An 11,865-nucleotide genomic window follows, 5' to 3' on the forward strand; every position below is an offset into this window, starting at 1 on the left:
GAAAAATTCTTTCGACTGACTCGAACTTAGAGTTCAATCGGGTAGTAGGATTTTGTTTCTTTCGATCTTTGTACGATTAACAATAACAAACCGATGGAGTATTTTCACAATATTTATTTTTAGAAGCAGTAGACATCCTTGTAAAAGAGTCGTCCAGGGAAGTACTGCCACCTTACCTATTTCTGCCGCCTAGCAGTAATGTCAGCATTACTGGGTTCCGGTTTTGAAAGGTAAGGGTCCTGGTGAAATTACAGGCACATGGGACTTGTCAACTTATCTCTCAGGGTGACGGGCGCAGTAGCAGTGCAAAAAATAGATAAATATCATGGTATCAATATCATATGAAAACATCATGATATTCAGTAAAAAAATTAATATTTTTTAACTAGAGGCACTGATCACAGATCACTGATGACACCATGAGATTACAATGGCTGTTATCATTAGCGACCGCGTAAAATGTTTGTATACAAAATGTTGTTTCTTATCGGTGTAGACACCGCCCCCAGCGGTCACAAGAAATTTTTTTTTTAGAAATTTGCCATACAAAGTTATGAAGTAATTTACGTGGTCGCTAGTGACTACAGTCACAGTGGTAGAGGCACTGGTCTGAGAGTTTTAGGTAGTATCGAGAGGAATTACGTTGCTTTGGTACTTATAATACATCTCTAGTTTTGGACCAGATGATTGGTGTGATTGTGGATATTATAATAAGATAAGATAACATAAGATAAATTTATTTCATTACAACTTAATCTGTTAAAAGTAAAACAAATGACTGAAATAAACAGTAAAAAAGGGAATCTTAAATATTATACACTCTTCATAAAACTGTACAACTAAAATCTTAGAAATGTAATAGTGTTGTCGCGATGCCTAAGCTATATTCTTATATTATTCTTTGTATGAAAGCTTAAAACGGATTTGCTGTAGGTAATTTTTTACTAATAAAACAATTAGTAATCAGTAGTTATATAATATAAAATAATTGTTATATGAATATAGTTGTGGTTGTCTACCTATGTGTATGTCTATGGCACCTGCGATACAGGGTTTCACTAGTGCGGGGCTATGAGTGCGTATGTGTGCATGAGTGTATATGTTATAATGAAATAACTTCTAGCTAGCTTTCTGTATCACTATAAGTCTTATTCTCAAGCCAGGATGTGACGGTCTTTTCACATTCTATCTCATTCATGGCGCAATAATGCAAAGTAGAATTTAAAGTGAAGGAATGTCTCAAGAAAGCAGAAGAATCTATGCAAGTGTGCTGTGTGTAGTTGTGTACGAGAAGAAAAGGTAACGAGTCGTCTGTGTTTGGTTAAAGATACGGAATCCAACAGAGTAATTGAGTGCTTATTTTGATTGTTTAATTAATATATTCCATTATTATTACTTCATATTGCAATTTTAATTTTATTACCAAAAAATCAACAATTTACCTTTCCTAAGTTAGTATATAACTTTCATCTTTTAATATTTATTATTGCCGGTAGAAGCCAGATCTACTAAATAGTAAGTTTTATATTGCACGATATGATAGTTAAGACAGAAGTCGTGGTACCAATGTGAAATTAGTGATCACGATCTGTCCGCAAAGAAAAAGTGCTAAGTATTATCAATGTTCCTGCAGCCGACCTAGATCTATTATAACGTTCAAACATTTTAGATGCATTATTTACACTTTACTATGTATATTATTATTGTCAATGTATAACTTTACGCATAGTCGTTATATTTTTGCTTTCATAACTTAATCCCTTTCGTAGGTCCTGATTGAAAACCAGCGCCTTAGGAAACTTTGGCATATGCTAAGTCAGCGCCGTTTCATTGCTATGATAATGATGTTATGTTTTTTCTTTTATGCTTAATCTGTATTTGTGTTATATCAGTGAATAAAGTGCAGAATATGCTCAAAACCTATTGCACAGTCTGATTCCAGCTAAGCACTGACAAGTTAGTACTGCCCTCATTATCATAACTAACGTAATAGACATTTTTAGCAAAATTGAGATATTAGCATATTTGGGATTAGCAAATCGCAACAACCCTATCTACTCGGTTTTTTTAATATCTTATTTAGTTTCAGTTTCATTATTAGGCAAAAATCAGCGTAATTTCTTTGAAAATAAAAACATGATATGCCAATATCTCCAAAGTTACCAAAATACAAATGCCATAGTTATGACAAGGAGGGCAGTATACTGCCGACCGCTAACCAAAACGCGGCTATGTGACAAAATCATTTACTTGAGATGTCATAAAAAACTATAACCCAGTTTTACAATATTCAAATAGTTTAATGGTATTTTAGCTACTCATCATTAGGATAAGTTCAGATACGATACTTAACTGATTTTAAATAGATAATTTTAAGCTCCGTCTGATGCTATTTAAAAGGGATATTCGCACCCCTCATGGAAGATTAGCATTAGTAGAGTTACGTCAAAAATGTTTATTACTCTATTAGATACAGAAAAATATAACCCACACCCTCTCCAATTCTTGTAATTCTACAGACTAATATTTTTCTGTATCTAATGGAGCAATAAACATGTTTGACGTAACACCATTTACGCCCTTCTTCCACGAGGGGTGCGATTTGACAACTTGTCACTTAGCTGCAGAATAACTCTTCTAATATTTTAGTTACATATTTAACCCTACTTACTATTCACGGCTGCTTATGTTCATCAAATATTAATTTACTTTAATACTCTATGTTATTAATGTAGTCTTTTATTAGTGTTATTAAAATGTTAATTTGGAATTCTGAATAATACATTTCAGATTTTTTTATGTGCTGGAGGTAAGTAGAGTCATCGAGACGGACAAGAAAAGTTTCTGATACCATAGAGAAAAAGCCGGCAACAATGACACAATTATTTGTCAGAGTAGATATAAATATAGTAGATATTATTAGTAGCAGTAGAGTTCTTTGAGAAACAGTTCGTTCAGTGACGACAGTACAGGTACATGGGACTTATCAACTTATGTCTCAGGATGACTCAGGGCGCAGTAGCAATTCCTCTGAGGTCTTTGCGATTTAAATCTCCTAGTGGCGCTGCAACCGTTATGGACAGGCGTGTCACTTACCAAGACGCCCGACTTGTTCGTCCCGTCACTTTGTATCATAAAAAAATCGTACTTTACGGATAATAAAGCCACAAGTGACCATATGTCAAAAGTGCATTTTTATCACAAGAAAGCAATAAAAATAATACAAAGTACATGAAACAAAAATGTGTATGTGAAATTTTATAACTGATATGTGATATTTTATAAGTGGAAGTCCATGTTAAAAAAAATGAAATTAACTGCATGAAAAACGTTTAATAATAGGGGTTAAAGTATGAAATTGCCGATTTGTACTGAAAATCTAAATTGTTTATTTTTTAAATTTTTAACAAATTTATTTAATCAAAATAGTTGCCATTATTATCTATACATTGCTGCCATCTAATGGGAAGGTTATTAATGCCTTTGCGATAGAACTCCGACGATCTAGACTGCACAAACTGTGTGAAAGCATTTTGTACTGCCTCCTGGGAAGAAAACTTCTTGTCACGTAGATAATTGTCCAAATCACGAAAAAAATGGTAGTCCGTTGGAGCAAGGTCTGGTGAATACGGAGGATGACGATTGGTTTCTAACTGAAGTTCCTGAAGGGTCAAAATGGTTTCTCGTGCTGTGTGAGGTCTCGCGTTGTCGTGGAGCAATAATGGTGAAGATCGATTCATGAGTCGGGGCTGTTTTACTGCTAGTTTTGTCAACATGGTTCGGAGTTCGGCACAATAGACATCTGCCGTTATTGCTTGACCAGATCGGAGAAAACTATAGTGAATAACACCATGCTGAGACCACCAAACAGTTACCATTACCTTTTTATTGGTAAGTTTTGCTTTAGGACACTGTTGTGGCATTTGACCTGGGGTCAGCCATTGCATTTTTCTTTTCCGGTTATCATAAAGAATCCACTTTTCATCACATGTTACAATTCGATCCAATATTCCTTCATTTCTGTACCGGTTCAACAAGGCAACACAAGTTTCAACACGCGTTTCTTTCTGCAGATCAGTCAAATCATGAGGCACCCATTTTTCGTATTTTTTAATTTTATTGATTTGACGCAAGTGAGTCAATATTGTGGGTAAGGTAACGTTAAACCATGCCGCTAATTCCTGGGTAGTTTGACTAGGATCGGCTTCCACTATCTCTCTTAATTCATCGTTATTCACCTGTGTGGGTCTTCCTCGTGACTCGTTCTTTAAGTCGAAATTTCCATCACGAAAGCGTTTAAACCAAAATCGCACGGTGCGTTCATTAGTAGACCCCTCTCCAAACGCAGCATTGATATTGCGGGCTGTTTCTGCCGCGTTAGTTCCGCGTCGGAACTCGTATTCAAAAATCACTCGAATTTTCGCAGTATCCATCTTTCTTGTCTAAATTGAATAACAAAAACAATTGAAAGTCGATATTCAAATGTTTCAAATTTAAAAAAAAAACACAGAAACCATTTGAAAAAAGTTTCATTCGAAAACCTCAAACCATGAAGATTCTATGAAAATTCAAAGAACCTATTGCAATAAAACGGCAATTTCATACTTTAACCCCTAATACAAGCACAGCAATTTTGCACGATTAAACCTACACTGGGTTCGCGGAGTAGAAAATTAAGTTGTACGAATCGTAACATCCATTGTTGTACTGTTGCAATTTAGAAGAGGAAATAAAGAAAGTTAGGTATTTATTCTATAACTCTCCCATTTAAACATAAAATCGTTATCGACTAATTTCGTTCAAGGAACCTTATAATTTCTCTCTTGTAATGTCGTCATTTTGCAGAAGTGACCTTCTTACACCAAGCGTGGGAAATAAAGTTATGTGACAGGCAGTACGAGAACAATACAATCATTATTGTTTATAGGGTAAGCAATCTTAGATTAAATGGAGCTTATAAATTTTAAACAGAAAACGGGACACTTCATGAACTGTGGAGTAAAAAGTTTTCGTGTTCCTATTACTTTACAATCAAACATGATTTAATTCCAAACCATTACGGGACTACCGCTATCTACTTAGTATTCGATAACATAAGTCTCACTACAACTCTACTACATTCTCCGTAATGTACAATCGTTTTGTAATGGATAAAGTGGCGACAACATTAGCACAATAACCCACATCAAGTGCATTAAAATGATTCGGAAAATTACTTTCAAGACACGATTAAAAAAACCGATATTATGGTTAATGTAACTTACTTTAGTCAATTTGTTGTTGTGTGTAAAATTGTGGGTTTCTTTTGCGGAAGCATATCGACAAAGAAGTTTGAACTGAGCTTATTCTGGTTTCAAACATAGCTATTTGAGTATGATAATATAATTACCATGAGATGTTATTGGAGGTCATTGTAGCCTAAATGGTAGAATATTTGTCTCCTAAGCATCTGGTGTGTACGGGCTAGCAGCACTCTTTTTAAATTATTGTCATCATCATCAATCCACTTATACGACCCGCTATTGGGCAGGGGTCTCCTCTCCTCGGGTTTGGGCAATGCGGGTTGGCGACTTCACACGTTTTTCGAGGGTGTGAACCTTATACGACGTGCAGGTTTCATGACGATGTTTTCCTTCACCGAAAAGATCATGGTAAATTTGGAATTAAATTTCGCACATAAATTCCAAAAAACTCAGAGGTAGGCGAAGCCCGGAATGGAAATTTTGGAATTATAGCTTAATTTATTTATTATATAACTCTATTAAACGTGCAGAAAACATCGTTGACTTGTACAGTCGGTGTACTCACTTAGGTATCCACTATTTGTACTAAGTAATTATAAAAAAAAAAGTGTTATACAAATAGTGGATACTAAATAATAATAATAATAATAATAACGCACACACTCAACATATAAAATGAGGACACCGACCTTACACTATAATATATGTGTAACTTTAAGGCAAATTTTTCTTCAATCTGATCACTATAGACATCGTGCTTACTTACGTACTTAATTTATATATTATATACTTCACACCCTTTTCCTATCGGAGTTGGTAGAGAAAACAGCCTATCATTGGTTAAGTCATCAACAGGTTTACTTAAGTTCACAACCGTCCTATATTACTTGTACTCGTAGATCACAAAATGAGTGAGTACGTGCTACGACATGGTTACGACCATAGATATTATACATAATGTTTATTAAATTTCGTAATAGAGCAATAAATGGCCTTTATATTCTTAATTCAAATCTTAAAAATTGAATTTTTTGATAAATTTTGACAATATTGTCTACGTAAATCTTAGACTATGGAAACTTATTCTTTTCCATCCTCTAAGACGTCAATACAGTTTTAGATTATCTAAGTACTGGAAAAATATATTATGTACTTTTGAAAGTCAATCTTTTTTTTTTCGAAAATAAATCACATATACTTATTTATTTTTTAAAACAAAACAAAAAAGATTTTTGTAACTCTTTGTTTATTTAGAAGATTTGATCATCATTGAACAAGTCGGCCCCGTTTGAAAAAAGATTTGTTTGAAAAACAAATACACGTGATTTAGTTCCGAAAAAAAAGTATCATTTTCAATGTGTAATAATCGCGAAAAAAGAACTCTACTACATTTTTGCACTATTTACTGTAAGACTGTTGTAACGTTAATTATGATAAAAATATAGTATCTACATTTACGTGTCCTAAAATTATGTCAAATTTAATTTATTGATGTTAGAAATGTCAACAGAATAAGCCACTCAAAGAAGCTTCTATCTTTTGTAGGATAAATCAATGTTTGTAGATATCGTTGTTTGTCATTAAAGCGACATATGTATCTTTCGGTTTGTATATTGATTGCAAACTTACTTTGTTCGTGGATCTTGTTTGATTGTGTCCCGACAATCATGTGTACACGAATAAGATAGATTATACCTTGTAGCCCTATAAGATATGACTCCTAGATGTACGTTTTTGTAAAGTTAAACTGTTTATAGCGAGAAAATTCGTTTATACTACATTTCTTCTTCTATGTTACCTTTTACGTTGGATATTACATATTTAAATAATATTTTCGTTAAAAACAACTAAATAGTGAGTTGTATCTATGTTATCACGCTTACTTACCGAACCATGTTGTAATTGTGATTCTCTTTTGAACATCATCATAATCTTCACCAACTCATTTATACGTCCCATTATTGGGCACGGGTCTCTTCTCTGGTGAGGGTTTAGGCCATAGTCACTGGCCCAATGCTGGTTGGGGACTTCACACGTTTTCCGAAGGCTGTGAACCTTCTTCGACGTGCAGGTTTCATCATGACGTTTTTCTTCACCGAAAAACTTTCATGATAAATTTCAAAAATACAGAATTGCGAGTCCGGATTCGATCCCACGGCCTCTGCTTGAGAGGTGGCAGGTCAAACCATTAGGCTTCCACGGTTTTTTACAGTGAGGCAACAATTAGTGTAATGCAAAGTTCCAAAATTATTTGTTAAGCATTTTACATTTTATAGTAGCCGTAGAGCTCCTTGTGAAAGAGTTCGTCCAGGGAAGTACTGCTTGCCTTGCCTTACCTTGCCTATTTCTGTCGCCAAGTAGTAATGTGAGCATTACTGGGTTGCGGTTTTGAAGGGCAAGGGTGCTGGTGAAATTACAGGCACATGGGACTTTTCAACTTATGTTTCAGGGTGATGGGCGCAAAGACAGTACACCTCAGATGTTTGCGACTCATTTTTCTGAGTGGCACTGCAACTGTTATGGACAGGCGTGTCGTTTATCATCAGTAGTATCACATCACTTAGTATCATAAAACAAATGACATATGACAAACTTACAATCTGATAATGTGTTTGTTCGGTGTGCATCTGAGCGTATGTGGGGTATGTGTCTACGTGGCACTAAGATGAAATAGATTAAGTAGTTGTTATAAGTAAGCCTATATCGCTATAACTCTGAATCTCATTCTTGACAATATGCCGCAAGCGTGCCTTAGCTAGACCTCCTTAATCGTTAGTTTTTATTGTTTTGTTTCGCGTTCACGGCGGGCAACGAAAGCTCATTACATTGCAAAGACAAGTTGTTATTTTCTTAAACAGACGCCTTGGGCCTTATACATCACTTTGGTACCGAGTAATTGAATCTTACAGAAATAAAAATAGTCGCTCGCGATGCCGTGCGCGATGTAATTTAAGATTTTGATCGCGTAGATAATGAACGCCAATGCGATTCTACACATTAACTTTCACTGTTGTTACAACGTTTCAATGCTGGCCTTAAAGCCTCCTTTAGGAAACCACAGGAAGTGAGATTAAAACGACAGTTTTGTTTTTATTAGTTGAGAAACTGTTGTGCTAATATGCTAAGACGGTATTGATGCCGTTCTCTAGTAACCTTTATTACACTTCTATATTTGTGTGTTATTAGTTTTTTGTCCACCCATACATCATCAACCCATTCTCAGACCATAGTCTAAGCCGAGCGGGCTGAAGACTTTACACGTTTTTCGAGGATTGTGAACCTTCTTCAACGATGTTTCTCCTTCACTGAAAAGTTCATAGCAAATTTCAAACTAAATTTTGCACATAAATTCCGGAAAGCTCAGAAGCAAGAGCCCGACTACCATGGCTTTTTTGTCTATCCACACGGAAGTTGTATATTATTTAAAATATTGATATATTAGTAACGAGGCCTGTGCCCCTTGGGGTCTGACTAGGCCTGCTGCTCGTGGTCGGGTTTAGATTACGGGATGTGCTTATGATGCGAAATCCGCCATACTCGGCAGTAACGAATGGTATGTTCAATAAATAGAAGAAACGTCGAATTTGACAATTGAATTATTGAATTATATTATTTAGCGTCTGTAAAAATTTTTAATACGTTTTGTAGATATCATTATTAATATAATTGAGGTAGTTATGCGATTTGGTTCAATTTAGGAAATGTACATTAAGTAGGTATGTTCAGGTCTGGGTATTCTTCAGAGTAATCAATACTCTTGTACTCAGTATACAGGAAATTCCCTAGATTGGGACTAGAAAATTGGTGTAATTATCTGGCATTATTATTATATTATACGTATTTTTCCCTAAAATAACCTATTTGGCAAAGCGTCCAAGAAAAAGGAAACTAACAGGGAGACGTTCGAGATACAACAACACCTTAAGTATCAAAGTATCTTATTTCCGCTATATCGGGAATTACGCTTTCCATTTTTAACAATTGTGAGATTTTGTACTCGTGATAGAGCCTCCATATATTACCTTTTGGTTTTTTGTATTATAATATCAAATGACGGGACGAACAAGTCGTACGCCTGATGGTAAGCTATACGCCTGTCCATAACAGTTACAATGCCACTCAGAGCTTTAAATCGCAAAGGTTTGAGGGGTGCTGCCACTGCACCCGTCACTCTGAGATGTAAGTTGACAAGTCTCTTATGCCTGTAATTTCACCAGCACCCTTACCGCTCAAAACTGGAACACAGTAATGTTGACATTACTACTTGGCGGCAGTAATGGGCAAGGCGGCAGTATTTCCCTGGACGAACTGATTCCTGTACGTGGCGAGCGAACGCCTCGGCCTGCTAATTTTGACTTTACTTTTAAAAAATTAAAATAGATATTTACTGGCGGCCATATTTAAAATTTTTATCAGCCGCCAAAAAAGTATAATAAAAGTATATTTTGTTCGCAAATTATAATTAAAAACCAATGAGACCCCCACATGCCGATTTTCAGTCAAATTAGAGCAAATTTTCTTCAACTGCCATATTTAAAGAAAAAACTCTCCTACCTATCTTAAATAGTTTCTGTGATAGGAGACTTTGAAATTTGTATGGTGGCCAACTTGTTTATTTCAATTTCGAACATTTTTTACTTCCAACTGAAATTGCTCAAGGTGTAACCTCATAAAAGTGCACAAATGTTCCCTATCCTACCATCCCCAAATATTATAGTTTTTGCAGGCCGTTGATCAATTTTTTTTTCCACATTCAGGTTACCTCGTATTTGATTCTTTGCTTTGGAACATATCCGCATACAACGGTTTAACTAACTTTTTTCCACCGTCGAAAAATAACGCTTACTTCCCGATGGAAGTAAGCGTTATTTTTCATTAGTGAGTTTCATCTTGTAGATGCTGACTCTGTATGTAGCTTTGTTGATAAACCGGTTGCCCTAGTTTGGCACAGACGACAGAGGTTCGAGTCCTGCCAAATCGAAGGATTTTTTCTTTGGTTTGATCTTTGTATTAATAATTATAACAAATAGTGGAGTAATTTCACAAAAAATAAATGTGTATCATGGCAGCAAAATATCGTAATATTAATTACAATCAACATTACCGTATTACATTGATTCTGATTAATCAGCGTCCATTAGTATTACCACACCCATCACCCAATTGAGACTGTAGTCTTTTTTTACATCTATCCTGCAGTTGACAAACATAAATATGAAAGTAAGTTCAACGGAGCCTTAAATATTAAACAAATGGATGTATAAACCAAGACATAAGTAAAAAGACAGTAAAGAATAAAACCAAAGCAAAACTAAAATGAAATTGTTTAAGTTATACTTTGAAAAACAAACTCAATTATAAGAGGAATACGCTCTCGGCTAATTAAAATATATAATTGTAAGTTTAGTGAGCACGTTTCAGACTTAATAACGTTTCTATGTTGCTGAAGGCTATTTTCGTGTAGGAGGTAGAGTGGAATGCATCCGTAGATGAAATTAAATACTTGAAGATTGTGAAAAACACAATTATTATTTTATTAATACATGATACTAATATTATAAAGAGGCAATACTTGCATGTTTTAAGGTAACTGATTTCATAACCTACGCTCTCATATCGGTCTCTGGATGAGGTTGGCAGAGACTAAGAACCTCCATTTGCTACGCGTTTGACATTTTTTCACCACCATCACCACCGTCATCTTCTGTCGCTTTCTTCTTCAGTCTTTTTCATTTGTCCTTATCTTTACAAATTTATAATATTTTTACCATTGCGACATTGAAGTTTAGTAATGGTTTACTAAAAGAAGAACTGATGGTAGCGCCGCATAGAGAGATCACGTTGTCGGTCCCCGGAAAGACGGATTTACACTATTGCTTCGTAATAGAGTGTATTTGCAGCGCCGTCAAACTGAATAGAGACTACAATTCTATCAAGAGCGCTGCGATTACGAAAAAGTTTTCTTTTACTTAGCTCTTACTCCTGTAGGTAGTTAGTACGGTTAAAGAACTCTAAGTATGTTTATTCGGACACAATATGCCATTTACGAAACGGGCCGAAATTCAAAGTAGTGTGAAGTTTAATATAATTCATTGTTTCCCTGACGTAACTTTTGCTAAGTTTACTAAACAACATATACACAACATATTTATAAATAAAACAAACATAGTTGTAAATTTTTTATAATAAATTGAACCCGTTTCACAGCAAGCTCATGGCATGATATCTGACGTTGCTGGCAAGAAAAAGTTTTCTCACATAAAATGCTCTTTGTTTCGCAATGTTCATAAAGTCGTTCACACGTTGACTCTGGAGACTGTTATGTGCACTACGAGGTAACTACATGCGGATGAATTCTCACTATACATGCGGATGGGTACTTCATTCACATCCGATGCGACGGGGCTTACCTTGCTCTCAGATATTTTATGTCATGCCTTCCTGCTGTAAATTTATAATGCAGCAGAATGACGATAAATGTTTTAATTCTGTGAAGGTACGTTTTTAATTTATGCGATATTTTTAATAGGACTTGGTAAAATTATCTATAGTTCTAGATGTACGTTTTAAAAATTAATCGGAGTGGAATTTTTAATGTTCATCTTAAAAATAACAAATAAAA

The sequence above is a fragment of the Hyposmocoma kahamanoa genome, unplaced genomic scaffold (genome assembly GCF_003589595.1).
Source record: "Hyposmocoma kahamanoa isolate Upper Pololo Valley unplaced genomic scaffold, ASM358959v1 78, whole genome shotgun sequence".
NCBI classification, from domain to species: Eukaryota; Metazoa; Arthropoda; class Insecta; order Lepidoptera; family Cosmopterigidae; genus Hyposmocoma; species Hyposmocoma kahamanoa.